This window comes from Mus pahari, chromosome 4 (genome assembly GCF_900095145.1).
Source record: "Mus pahari chromosome 4, PAHARI_EIJ_v1.1, whole genome shotgun sequence".
NCBI lineage: Eukaryota > Metazoa > Chordata > Mammalia > Rodentia > Muridae > Mus > Mus pahari.
Window position 1 is genome coordinate 87,154,715 of NC_034593.1, and position 13,848 is coordinate 87,168,562.

The window sequence follows — 13,848 nt, forward strand, 5'->3', positions numbered from 1 at the left end:
TGCTTGGGGCCAATAAGGACACACTAGCCTCACGTGGGACCCACTTACAAAGAGTGGCTCAGAGTCTGAACACTAAGATGGACATTGCCAATACGCCTTAAGTCTTTGGCCCTACAATAGTTGCCCATGCTGTGCCTACTCTAGACCCAGTGACAATGTCCCAGGACAGCAAGTGTCAGTTCAAGGTGGGAGAGTACCTGCCTTCTCTACTCCTGGAATACTGCAATCAGTTCACAATGGTGGAACAAGAGAACGTTGACCAACCCATTGCAATGGAAACCCAACATCATTGAGATTAGACTAAAGTGAGTTTACTGGGGTCCATGCCATTCCTGAATTTCAACATATCATGACCCCTTTATCAAGCTCCCTGTCCCAGAGATTATTCAACCTCTGAAAGAGCACTCCAAGATTTGGGAACCAAAGCAAGTCTGCCACAAACTTAGTTCATCGAGGCAAATTTTGCCCTGCTTCATACCTCAGGTAAAGTCATGCCTGCCCGGTGGTCCCAGCATTTCCTGACAGCAGGAAACACACCTGTTTGCTCCATAGCCTCCTGTAGAATGCCTACTTGTAGCATTTTCTAGGCTTTAAATGAAGTTTGTATAGGGGGCTTTGAGTATCACATGTCTCCTTCTCACCTCTGGTGACTTAATGGCACCTTGAGCTAGTTGTTGGGAGCTTTTAAATAGAATTTTCCCAGGATGGAAGGGGTAATAGGTATTTGTTGGACTATGTTGAGGGGACAGCAGGTTATACCTTTGGCTTAAAGCCAAATCTTGCTCACAGGATGACTTTCTTTCAATGTCACTTAGACAGTAATAGAGACCCTACCTTAGGGAAAGCTGTGCTGTGTCAGGACAAGAGGTTCCAGGACAGGATGAAGAGCTGGACAGGCCTACAGAATGATCCCTTCTCAGAACCCGGGTTCCTCATCCTCCTCTAGGACTTGAGCTATGGCACGGAGCCCTCATAGCGATGGGACGGACTGGGCACTGATCTGAGTGTGTTTTTCTTTCGTTTGGGTTGATTACATCTGAGTCTTAGCAAGAACCACCGTCCTATGATGCTGCACTCATACTGACCCTTATCTGAAACACACGTATTTGGAATATTATGTGGAAAAAGATAATAACCTTTTCAAAACTAAAAGAAAAAACTCAAATTCATGGTTGGTCTCCATTTAGACTTTTCCTAGATTCAGGGTTCCCATACTTTCATCTTGGAGGCCAAGTTTGTTGAGGGGGACACTGTGGGGGGGCTATCCTGCCCTATCTTTGTGCATCTGTCACTGTCTGAGTAGGGAGATATGCAGTTACCCGGTCCCGAGCTCTAACAGTGGTGCTGGAGGGGTTCAAAGCAAGCTGACTATAGAAGTGATGTTGTATTGTGTGCAATCCAGGATAGGGCATCCCTGGGCATCCTGGGCATCCTGGGCATCCCTGGAGATTGGAGGAAGCTCCTGTCTCAACTTCTTCTTTGGCTCTCTGCTATCTGCAAGGAGGTTTATAGCTCACAGAGCTCTTAACAATCTTCCCTCAGTTCTCCTTTCTCTGTGAGTCAGGCTCCCATGTACCTGTTGGTCCATCTGCACAGAAATACTCTCTGATCATCAGGCTTTTGCTCACGCTGTCCCACATAGCTTTGCTGTTATCTCCCACCGCCCGTTCCTGCCTAAATGACTCCTACTCGTTCATCAAGGCACACCACGGATGCCATTTTCTCTGTGGGGCCCGTCCTGGCATTTCCTCACACGCTTCTTTCTCCGTTGCTGCAGATTCTGATCTTGCCTTACTACAGTAATTATCACATGGCCATACTATTTCATTTGAAGTTAAGTGCACACATACTAAAAGCAAATTACCTGGGTTCAAATCCCAGCTATACCACTGACCGCTCTCAGACAAGGCTTCCGTTTCCAGTTTCCTCCTATGTTAAACAGGGCTACGAGAATCTGCCTCACAGGGTTTTGAAAGGGTTAATGGACTAGCATGTGTTAAGTACTTAGGCTATAGCCCGGCTCATAACCATCACTATTATCATCACTCTCTGTTTGCCATTAACATTCATGGTCTTTATGAGTTCTTTATGAACATAAGTCCATCCTGTGCTTCAATCGCCATGGCAAGGCCAATGGTAATCCATAGTCGATATGCTGGATCTGGAAGCGTTGAGGGTTACCCCAGCCCCTGTGTATAGAGCAGGTGAACAGATGCAGAGACACGCGGTTCCATTCTATGTTCCCCTGATCTCACAGCTTCTCACTGATGTCTTTACAGCCCCTGGCATCACGAGCTGTCCCCACAATCTGGACAAAAGATATTGCAGTGCTCTTGTAGACATGGTGTTCTAAACTGAGACAGATTTTCGATGCTCACTGGTGGTATCACTTAGTTGACTCTTGGAGAAGTCTAAACAGGATGCTGAAGACAGCTCTTGGTTTGGGACTTTTGGTTCAGGTGCTATGCCGGAGTCAGCAGTATATCTATGTCACAGAACAATACCAAATTCAGTGGGCATTTAAAATGAAGGGCTGGCTGGAAAAATTCAATATGTAAGGCAAAACATCTACCAACTATGTGGACCCAGTGGCACAGGCCTGTCATTCTGGATACATAGGAGGCTGAGGCAGGAGGATCACAAGTTTGAGACACTGCCTGGGCTATAAAATAAGTTCAGGACCAGACTGGGCAACTTAATGGACCATGCATTACTGTGGGCTTGAACACGTCTGTATATACCACAGGATGATGGTCCACCCGAGTTCTCTTCCCTGACAGCTGAGAGGAAGCTGACTGAAACATGGCTCCAGATGCTGGCTTGTCTGTGTTCTCCGCCTCTGTGTGTCCTCACGGACTTATTGCTGTGCCACCATCTGGAGTACAAGCAGCCTGAGAGCCTCCACTGTGCTCCCCAGAGCAAAAGCAAATGCGACTGGGAACCTAAGATGAGACTGGATTGCCCCCCCCCACCCCCGCATCCCAAGATTTGACGGGGCATCGATATACTTATCAACTTAGAATCACAAACACTGTTAGGGTGGCAATGAGCAGTGATTTAACTCATTCTCCCTTTCACCAAGATGGAAACGAGAGGCCTAAGAGTGACGTCAAGGGCACTTGACTATGTGTCAATTAGACCCTGAGCCCCGGTCTGCCGAGCTCATGCGCTTCCTCCTGGCCTCGCATTGTCCCGTTAACCATGGTCTCTTACACGTGGCCTGACCATCGTGTGAAGAGCTGGTGCTTTAACCCCAGGGACATGTAGGAGCTTACAGAAGCCTGGATGGAACCGGAGGCCTGTGGTCTGGCAGTAGCTGTTCTGGGCTGCAGGCTCCATGGCAACTCGGAGCTTTCCTGTTAGCTCTTCAGGTTCCCATTTCCACCTCTCCTGCCGTAGGCGCCCATCCCCAGACACACGCATGCAGTTCTTTCCCAGGGTCCAGGGCTATGCTTATCTCTGCAGAGCTTCACCTCTCGCCCAGCCCACTTCCTTTTGCGTCTCGTATGTGTGATGGGGAAGGGGTTTGTTGAATGGGGGAAGCTAATATTTTTGTTTTGTTTTGAATGGTTTTGTTCAGAAGCTCTGCTTTTTCCCACAAGCTGTTGGCAAGGCTTTGACAGGAGGGTTTAGATCCCATGAAGTAACTTACTTGGGACAGAAAGAGAAATTGTTTTGTAGTAGAAAGTAACAAGGCACTGTTTGTTTCCAAAATAGTTTATCTTGCAAACTAAACACTGAAATGTTAAAAAGGGCCATGAAATGAATTTTGTTAAATCCATAGACATAAAACTATGTCACCCAAGGGCTTATCAATGGATGGATGATATATATCTCCTGTATTCATCTTCAGATGTGGACTCTCAAGAATTCTAGTGCAGGGGTAACACCCCAGTAGATAGAATAGGCAACAATGTGTTACACTGTCTTTGGATGCTATTTCCTCTGTATATGCCCATGGTGATCATTAGGCAAAAGGGATGTCACTACCGACATAGAAAGTGTCCCTGACACTTGCTGACCAAAAACAAAAGCAAAGAACAAAGAAGTCCTCATGATACATTTCTAAATATGTAACAACCAGGCTATAAGGTTACCTACCTGGTGGAAGGTTATCTTGCGATATTTTTAACAGTTGATGATGGGTGGCTTATTTCTGTTACTTGGATTTTTCTGTTTTGGCTAATTGTTTTTCTATGTGCAAGTATGTATGTGCGGGTATGACTGTGGATGCCAGTGGTGGAGGATGAATATTTTCCTCCGTCATTATCCACCTTAGTGTTTGAGACAGGATCTCTCACTGAATCTGGAGCTCACCATTTGGGCTAGATTGACTGCCCAGGAAGCCCCCCGATCCTCCTGTATATAGCTCCTAGCACTGGGGTTACAGCTTCTTGCTTATCTTGCTTTTCCTTCCTTCCTTCCTTCCTTCCTTCCTTCCTTCCTTCCTTCCTTCCTTCCTTCCTTCCTTCCTTCCTTCCTGTGTGCTGGGAATCCAGAATCAGGTCCTCGTGTGTGGACATCACGCACTTTGCCCACTGAGCCATTCTCACAGCCTCCCGCTGCTATTTCTATGATAGGAAAAATGCTCTATGAGGTAAAAACAATGACAGTGACTCTGCCGTCACCAAGCTCGGAGGCTACTTTATGAGAAGGTCAGTCCTGGCATTGAGAAGTTCAGGTGGCTAATAAATATGTTTCCCCTTTCTAGAAGAGAGGAAGGCAGGAAGCAGGCATGCTCGCTGCAGGTGTGAGCCGGAGGATCTTTCTTCTGAAACGCAAGAGCAACGTCTATCTCTACAGCTGTCAATCAACCTGACAGTGCTTTCTGAGCCAATGTGCAGGCGCTAGGTGCTAGAGTCTCCAGAACTCTCAGGCCTGCCATTAAATAACATTGTCCCTTAAGTAAGTTTGCATGGGCTAGCCTGGGAAGCTAATTATCTTTCCTGATATTATTTCTGCAAGAAAAAACAAATGTGCTCTGCCTTTCACTGGACCAGATTACGCTAGTGCTTTTAGGAGATGGCAGCCATTTTTGGTTTGGAGACCTATCTGGGCCAAACTTTATTTATTGGCTACTTAAACATTTTTCTTGTGTTTTATACTACATTGCAAATGCAGGGGTGCTTCATCTGATTTCTTCTTCAACTGTTTTCAGGGCTGCTAGGATCTTAGAAGCTGGTGCCTGGTGGTTCGCACTGCTGGTTTTGCCTCTTCCTTACCACTGCCCCGAAGTCTGGTTTTCTTTCCAGGTGTTTTGTTTGGGGGGGGGGGGATTTAAGGAAAGAAGGTTTTGTTTCAGGGGTTGTGGGATCAAGTATAGTCATGTGCTGTTGGCAGGAGCACAGCACTGTCAACCAATCCAGTGCTTCAGACCCATGGGAGTGGCAAAGTCACCTGCAAGTGAGGCTCAGAGGGATGGCAGACCTTTGGTCCGTGTACAGAAAATGTCCACCAAAGCTTTCTCCCTGGAGATGTTTATGGTGAAGACTGCTCCCCTACAGAGATGGTGCCTACTGAAATTAGCTAAGCCTGTGTCCTTGTTCAGCTCCATACCACAGGCTCCAGCCCCTTGATCAGCTGTATGCAGTAGTCCTGGTCCCTGTTCAACTGTATATGAGAAACACACTAAGCTTCCAGGGCTCCCCATGAGAGAGCCTGGACAGCCGGACCTCAGCTTTTCTGTGTCCATATATCTGTCTGTCCTTTCTTTATTCTTCTGCTCTCCAATTAGGTCAGTCCATGGAGCTGTGCAGAGCATGGCAGAAATTTACTCAGTGACCCAACATATTACAGATTTGTAGAGGTCAGGCCCCGGGCCTGTAATCCTGCAGCCTCAGAATCTTCTAGACATCTAGGTCTGATGAGAGCTGGGCGCTAGTCTTGTTGAGTTAGTTGTACGAGTCTGGGAAAGTTACAGCCCGGGGATCAACATGTGGGCTGAGATGGTTTCTCCATGTCTGTCACATGAACTCAAAGACTCACCGCATGTTAGGGGGCAGACTTCAGCCTGTTTGCTATGAGGCCTCTAGGGCAAGGAAGAGGCAGAACATTCGGCCTCTGCTAAATTTATCATGTAGGTTGTGCAGCCATTTCACTAACTGGAGGTTTGTAGGAAATAACCTTGACTAGTAAGACTTGAAGCAGTGAGCTTTGACCTTTTCCGGATTAGGAACACGTGTGATTTAGATAGAATTCTGCACTCCATGATACCTACCAAAGCTCCTCTGGCCTACATACCAAACCTTACGTACAGCAGATTCTTGTGATTTTCTGTGCATGTGCACATACAGGCCGGATGTCATTTCTTAGTATCTCCCTGACACCTGCAGCTTTCTGATTAGGTTAGGCTGTCTGGCCAGCAAGCCCACGAATGTACCTGTCTGCCTCCCCAGCGCTGGGATCACGAGGATGTACCACCATGCCTGGCCTTTTTGAGGGATTGTACGGATCTGAACTAAGGCCCTCACATCTGCACAGCAAACATTTTACAATCGAGTCATCTCCAAAGCTCAGGGTCTCATGATTTTCCTCTGAGAGAGCAGACAGCTCTAGATCAAAGGTGTCATGACCTCTCTTTGGTTCTTTGAGAAACTATACTTCTCTCTTGCGTAGAGTCAAGACATTCAAGACAGAGAGATCAAGAAATAACCTCTTTTCTCTGGTGTTAGTAGGTTAAGCTCAGAGACTTTCAGCTAAGTCCTCTAACAGATGTAGGAGGATCTATTACCAGTTACTCGCCCTGCTCAGTCCTCAGGGAAGTCCCCAGATTTCCTAGATTCCTTGAGAGAGCTGGCTTCTGTTCCTAGATAAATTGCTTGGCCCATCAGGGCTTCAGCTTTCTGAAGAGTACACTCAACTCTTCTTCCCCCCCCCCCTCCACACTGGTGTCCCAGCATCTGTGGTTTCGTGACTTCTATCTGTGTAGAGAGGTCACTCAGAGAGGAATTTCTAGAGCATTTGTGCATTTCTCTGAGAAGCATTTGGTTCCCCAGAAGCCCTCAGGAGGAGGGCAGGAAAACAGCATGTTTGTCTCTTTTTCTGCTTTGAGAAGAAACTCCCCAAGAGCCACTCATAGCACAGCTGCCAGTGGGGTTCACACCCCACACTCTTCTAAATGAAAAACTTCCATGGGGAAGACCAGAAGAGGCAGGTCCAGCCGCAGGGACTCGGCTAAAGAAACAGGAATCACTTGAATCTTGGGCATGATCCCACTTCCATGACTCACCCCCTCCCTCTTCCAGAAAGCCAGGCACAGGAATTAATTTATGGGTTCTGTCCAGAGGTCTTTAAGTAAACAGTGCTAACAGCCCTTTCAGTTATCCAGACAAGCTTGATTTTAGGCCCCTGGGAGGAAACTAATGACTTGTAGTTACTTGGCTATTGTTTTCCGAAAACAATTTGACTTCCTTTTAGATAGCCTCACAATTCCTTCTTTACAAGTTGGGGTGCTGGGGCCAGGGCAGGGCTAAGCTGGCCAGCTCCAGAGCACAATGCCCTCAGTCTAAAGGCCCCTTTCTTAAGATCTTTAAAGGCACCTGAAAGTTTGTTGAGCTGGCAAGACTCTGTGAATGGGAAGGGCCTTTGTGACTCTGCCTGTCTCTTGAAATCTCACCCCTGTCCAAGAGCCTATAATAGCAATTACGCTGCATAATGTACAAAGAACAAATCTGTGAAAGACTATGTAATGTTATGGCCATTCCACAGATGTAAACATTGAGGCCTAATGACTTGCCTGAAACCGTAACAGTAGCAAAGGCTGAGGGTAGGATTCTGTCTCAGATCTGTGCAGGGAGACTGTCCTGAGCCAGCAGGCTTTGGTCTGTCCCTGACAAATCAAGTCTTCCTGCTGGAATAGAATGTACATTCAGCTGCAGTGGCTGTGAAGTTGAAGCACAAGACCCCCCACTCTCCCCTCATTCTCCAGAGCTGGGGTAGGGTTGGGTCTCAGGTTGGGAATTTTTCTTTCTGACAGCCTTTCATAGCCAAGGCTTGACCAAGGATGACCTTAATCTCCTGACACTTCTTTGTCCACTTCTCTATGGGCTAGGATTACATGAGCCACCACATCTGACCCATAGGGAAACCATGTTTGAATCTTCTTTCTGTCACAGGTGCTCAGGTGCATGGGAGCACAGGTGCGCAGGTGCATAGGTATACACAGGGGTGCAGGGGTGCAGGGGTCAGGTGCACAGGGGCACAGGTGGTATTCGCAGATGTATATAGCAGATTCGCCTAGTCCCTTTCTGCTAGAAAAGATCCCCCTACACTTTCTCTGGAAGTAGACTGAACCTCATTGATTTATTTTCTTGATTTTGAAAAAGTATAATATAAACAGACTTTCATGTTTTATTATGATTCATTTATATGCTATATGTGTATATATATTATATGTACATACACAAAAGGGAATATTCATGTAGTTCTCACTACATTTTAAATAAGCTATATCCCATCCAATACCCACAGGTTTGATTGTTATTAACATCATCCTCATCTTAAAGTAAAAAAGAGGGTCCCATAGATGCTAAGTGGTACAGCCAAAATCTGAGCCCAAGCTCAGATTATTATTTTTGTGTTGCTGAGGTTTGAACCCAGTACCCTGCACATTCTAGGCAGTTGCTCTAATACTGAATTACACATCTGCTTTGCAGCCAGTAGTCTCGCTGTGTGTGTGTGTGTGTGTGTGTGTGTGTAGATTTGGGTGCACATATATGTACCCATGTGTGTTGAGGCCAGAGATCAATGTCAGGTTGTTCCTGCATCTTACAACTTAGCGAGACTAGCCAGCCTCTATCTCTAGGGTCCTCTTGCCTCTGCCTTCGTAATATTAAGATTACAGGCATGTATGTCATCAGGCCCAGATTTTAACTTGGGTGTTGGGGACTTGAATCCTCATGCTGGTGCAGCAAGCAGCTCCCCAGATCCCCCGAATCCTGCACGTTTCAGTAGACCCCCCTGGTGTCTCTCGCCACATCTGACAAAGACAGTACTCTTAACTGCAGGTTATTTTCCTCAGCATCCTGCCCATTTTATCTCTACCATTTAGCTGACTGGATGTAAAACTAACCTTTGAAAACCACTGAGAACCTAAACTTTCTAAATGCTTCCCTGTAATGACTTGACTCTGGGAACACAAGTTCAACCTAATGACAGATATGAACACATAAAACTTCTATCCCTGAGTTTGGGTTTGAACACATGTGGCTAAACTCTCAAGATGGACGAAGGACATTGTACCTCCGTTTACACTTAAGGGTAAACCTGTATTTTGGAGTGACTTCTCAGAGGTCGTCTGAGTATACAGTATATTTGGCAGAAAGTTCTTCAATCTTGTACTTTAAGATTTTTGTCAATAAACCACTATACTAGTTTGCTTTGTATTGCTGTGGTTAAAAAACTGGCCAAAATCAACCTAAAGAGGAAAGGGTTCATTTCACCTCTCGACACTGAGAGAAGTTAAGGCAGGAACTTGGGGGTGGGAACAAACACGGGGGCCATGGAGACATGCTGCTTCCTGGCCTATTCCCTGTGGCTGGTTTAGTCTGCTTTCCTATATAACTCAGGACCACCAACCCAGGGGTGATACCACAGTGGACTTGGGCTCTCCTGTGTCAATCATCAATCAAGAAAATGAGTCCACAGACTTGTCCACAGGCCAATCTGACGGGGGCAACTTCTCAATTGATTCCCGCTTCACAGATAACCCTGGCTTATGTCAAGTTTACAAAAGCTAACCTGTGCAACTACCAAATACCAGACCTTACACTCAAAGGAGAAGCAAGTCCTCTTTTGTCCTTGTGAGGCAGAGGTTGGGAAAGGTTGCATACCTTGCTAGAGGGAAGGAAGGAAGGATGGATGGAGGGAAGGAGGGAAGAAAGAAAGAAGGAAGGAGGGAAGGAGGGAGGGAAGGAAGAAGGAAGGAGGGAGGGAGGAAGGGAAGGAGGGAGGGAGGGAGGGAAGGAGGAAGGGAAGGAGGGAGGGAGGGAGGGAAGGAAGAAGGAAGGAGGGAGGGAAGGAGGGAAGGAAGAAGGAAGGAAGGAATCTAGGTTGGTATTCGGCTGGAATCTCTAGACCTTGTCTGAATCAGGACCAACATTTAAGATTCTCAATAGTTTAGTTTCAATGATTTCCTAGACTTGGAGAGCAAATGCCTTTCCAAGATGTCCCAGGCAAAGATCTCACATTTTTGTTGAATGAAATCTCATCCTGAACTCTTGGGGGCTTAGTATTTGCCCCCACACTTTGGCTTTAGTGGGAACGATCAGGTTTGCCTGGCATTAGGTTGATGGTGATGATGACCGTGAGGGTGATGGTGGCCTTTCCTCTTCCTTTCTCTCCTCTTCTTTGGCTCAGCCCACCACAAAAGAGGTCTGAAGTCTGCGATTCCAGAGGGCCCCTAAGCCCAAGATTAGATCTGGATAAGATTTTAACCTTGCCTTTGGGGATTAAAAACTTGACATGTGATGAGAGAAGAGAACAAAGCATTGGGAACCAGAAAGGCTGAGTTTCCTTTGCTTTCTGCTTCTAGGAGCAAAGTGGGATTTTGTTTGTTTGTTTGTTTGTTTGTTTTGTTAGTTAGTTTGTTTGTTGGTTTTTTTTTTTGTCACTATCTATCCAGAAAGTAAAAGTCCTAAAGGGAATGGCTTGAGCCTGCTGCATTTGCTTCTCAGCCAGCAGAAAGTGTGACCTCAGCCCACTAACCACAGCTCCAATTGCCCATTTACACCCTCCAATTAGGCGCTGGGGACTCATTGCTCTTGCAATTAGCTGCTGACAGAAATTACTTGCACGTGTTACCATGTAGGCTGCAAAGGAGGTAGCTGTTAAAACAGCTGCACCGCAGCGTCTTGGGAGGGAAACCTGAGGACCCAGAGATTCACTGAGTGAAGAGAACATGGAAAAATCTGTCTCCTCGTTTCTCTCCTGGCTTCTAGAGACAAAGGGGGAAGAAAGCAAGTTTTGAGGTGCCAGCTTTAAAAGACTTTGGAGAGCTGGAGAGATGGCTCAGCGGTTAAGAGCACTGACTGCTCTTCTGAAGGTCCTGAGTTCATATCCCAGAAACCACATGGTGGCTCACAACCATCTGTAATGAGATCTGATGCCCTCTTCTGGGTGTCTGAAAACAGCTACAGTGTACTTATATAATAAATAAATAAATCTTTGGGCCAGAGAGAAGAAAAAGTGTTTGAAGACAGCTACAGTGTACTTCCATATAATAAGTAAATCTTAAAAAAAAATTCCAATCTAGGTGGTGAATATACAGATAACCACTGCCCCTCCTCCCTCCTCACCCCCCCTCAAAAACAAAACAAAACAAAAAAACCTTTGGTGGAGGAGGTGGAAATCTCAGACCCTGAGACACCTTTGTAGTTACCAGAAGCACAGTCTCTTGCTGGAGGTAGAGTCCATTCTTCTTGTGCTCTGACTTGGGGTGCCCTAGGCCCCCTTCTTACTAGGCCAGAGGAGTTCGCAGCGGAGGGACAAAGGGATGACCCTGTGCATCAGGTAGAACTTTTTTTCATGTCCTAAATAACCTTGGGCAACTTACTCAACTCTGAGTGTGAACTTTATTTACATTAAAATGGGAATAATAACACATTGTTTAGTGTGCAATGCTATGAATTGAAGGGTGCAACTTTCTACTTTGCTATAACACAAGAAAGCAACCACTCAAGTGACTTTTCCCTCCCATAATTTAGCAATTTGTTGTATATACAGTTCTGAGTTTATATTGTTTTATAATTAAGAGCTCTATTTTACAATCAGAACACCAGCTCCTTGTGGCCTTTGTTTTTCAGCATTGACTGAGCCCACTGTAGGTGGCCAAAGAGTCTTGGTCAAGGCCATGATCTTTATGTAGTGCATGAGATTGTCTTTCTCTGGGTTAGAGAAATGGCTCAGGGGTTAAGAGCAATTGCTTGTCTTGCAGGGGACCCTAGTTGGGATCCCAGCACTCATGATTGTCAGCTCACAGTTGCCTGTAACTCCAGAACCAGGAGATCTGGCACCCTCTTCTGGCCTCTGTGGGCACTGCACTCATGTGCACATACCCACTCACAAATAAGCACACATACAAATAATTTGAAAGAAAGTAATCTTAAAACAACAACAGCACCCCTTAGATCATTTTTCTGTCTTTTCATTTCAAAGTGGAAACATTGTGAAGTATGCCCAGCATGCTGCTGAGTAGAGCTTCTTTACAGCGCCATTTTTAATGTGTGGAGCCCACTCGGAGGCCTCTCTCTAAACTCTTTTTACACTGAATGTGAAGAAGGAGAGAGTACAGCAGGATTTCTGTTTTGTTCCCAGCTCTTGTCCTGAGTTCTTTCTAGGGCATTAGGTATCTGCTCATGATGTCCTTCTCGGGTTTGTGGTGACAGCCATACTAGGTCACTCCAGACCTACAACATGAATGACATTTTCCTTACTTTTGTTAGAATTCTTGACTTAGTCCCGGAGAGATTCTCGCAAGAAATAAGCCACTTGTCCCAATTTCTTCCAAAACCTCTTAGTTTGTGTCCATCAAAATATTTTCTGCCTAGATGCGGTGCTGAGCCTTGTGCATAGCTTCCTGGATGCAGCTTCCTGAAGTGTCTCTAGTGGCCCCACCCAATTCCTCTACTGATTAATTCTCTATTCTCCAGATAGGATGGTGGTATTTTCCTGCTATGCCTTGAACTGTCCAGCCTCACAGGTGTGCCTACATCTAAACATGTCTTCTAGGTTCTCAAAGGAAAATGGTACTCTCTCTGCATCCCTGATGATCTAGCATCACATCACTGCCATCTGGGGTCTCCTTTGGCAGCCCCATGATCTGTGAATTAATATTCCATTAAACCTTCCCCACTTTCAGATCACCCCCAGGTGATACTTCATGGGATCTTAACCTGCTATCTTTGGCTAGAGGTAATAAGGTGTCCCCAGGTGCGTCACAGCATGGGGACAAGGACAGCAGGGGACCCAGGGCTCTATGCTGGCTTCAGGGCTGAACTCTATCCCAGCTACAGTAGGCACAGGTGGAGAGGGAGCAGGCTCTGTGTAGCACCACTCCATGCTGTATTCTGAAGTCATACCCACTGCCCCTCCCGTACTAGCCACTAGTCTAAGTCTTCACATATCTTCATCAGTTCTCATGACAACCCACAGAAGCAGACATTATTACCCCCAGCTTACAGCTGAAGAACCTGGGCTTCATGGAGGATGGCTTACCCAGTGTAGTTCTCAACCACAGAGCAGCAGAGCCAGGATTTGAACCCAGATAGGCCGGCATAGAATATTCTGGCTAAGGAACCAAGATTCCTGCATTTGTTTGTATCAGAACCGTTTCCCTTCTCCCAGTCCTGTAAAAGAAGCCCCGTATTCTGTCCTCTCCCGCTGGCCCTCGGCTTGTTCACGGATGGAAAACAGAGTCCGCCTGTGACAAACTCTGGGTGGGGAGGGCACCGAGTGAACAACTGTGGAACAAGAGGCAGATGTGCGCTGGCCTGGCATCTGCCACCCACTGAGGTATATGACACCATTAAGGAGTCTAGACTGTCCCTCAGTATCCCTGGCGGTTGCAAATGATGTCTGAGATTCTCTTCCTCAGCTGGCATAGCTGTGACTCTTAGTCATTGGTTTGTCTGACTTCAGCAACTCCCTCCTCTGACATATGTCACAGCCCCTCTGGGGCCCCGGCTTAATGCTTCAGCAGAGGAATTGGTACAAGGTAGAAGAGGAGGTGGTCTGAGGTGGTGATTTCTGAATTTGCTCTCCTGTGACAAATAATGTTCTAAGACCTCTCCCTGGTTCAGCTATACTAGGGACATCTACAGACTTTTTCAGGTTGCCCAAGAAGGTGAATGC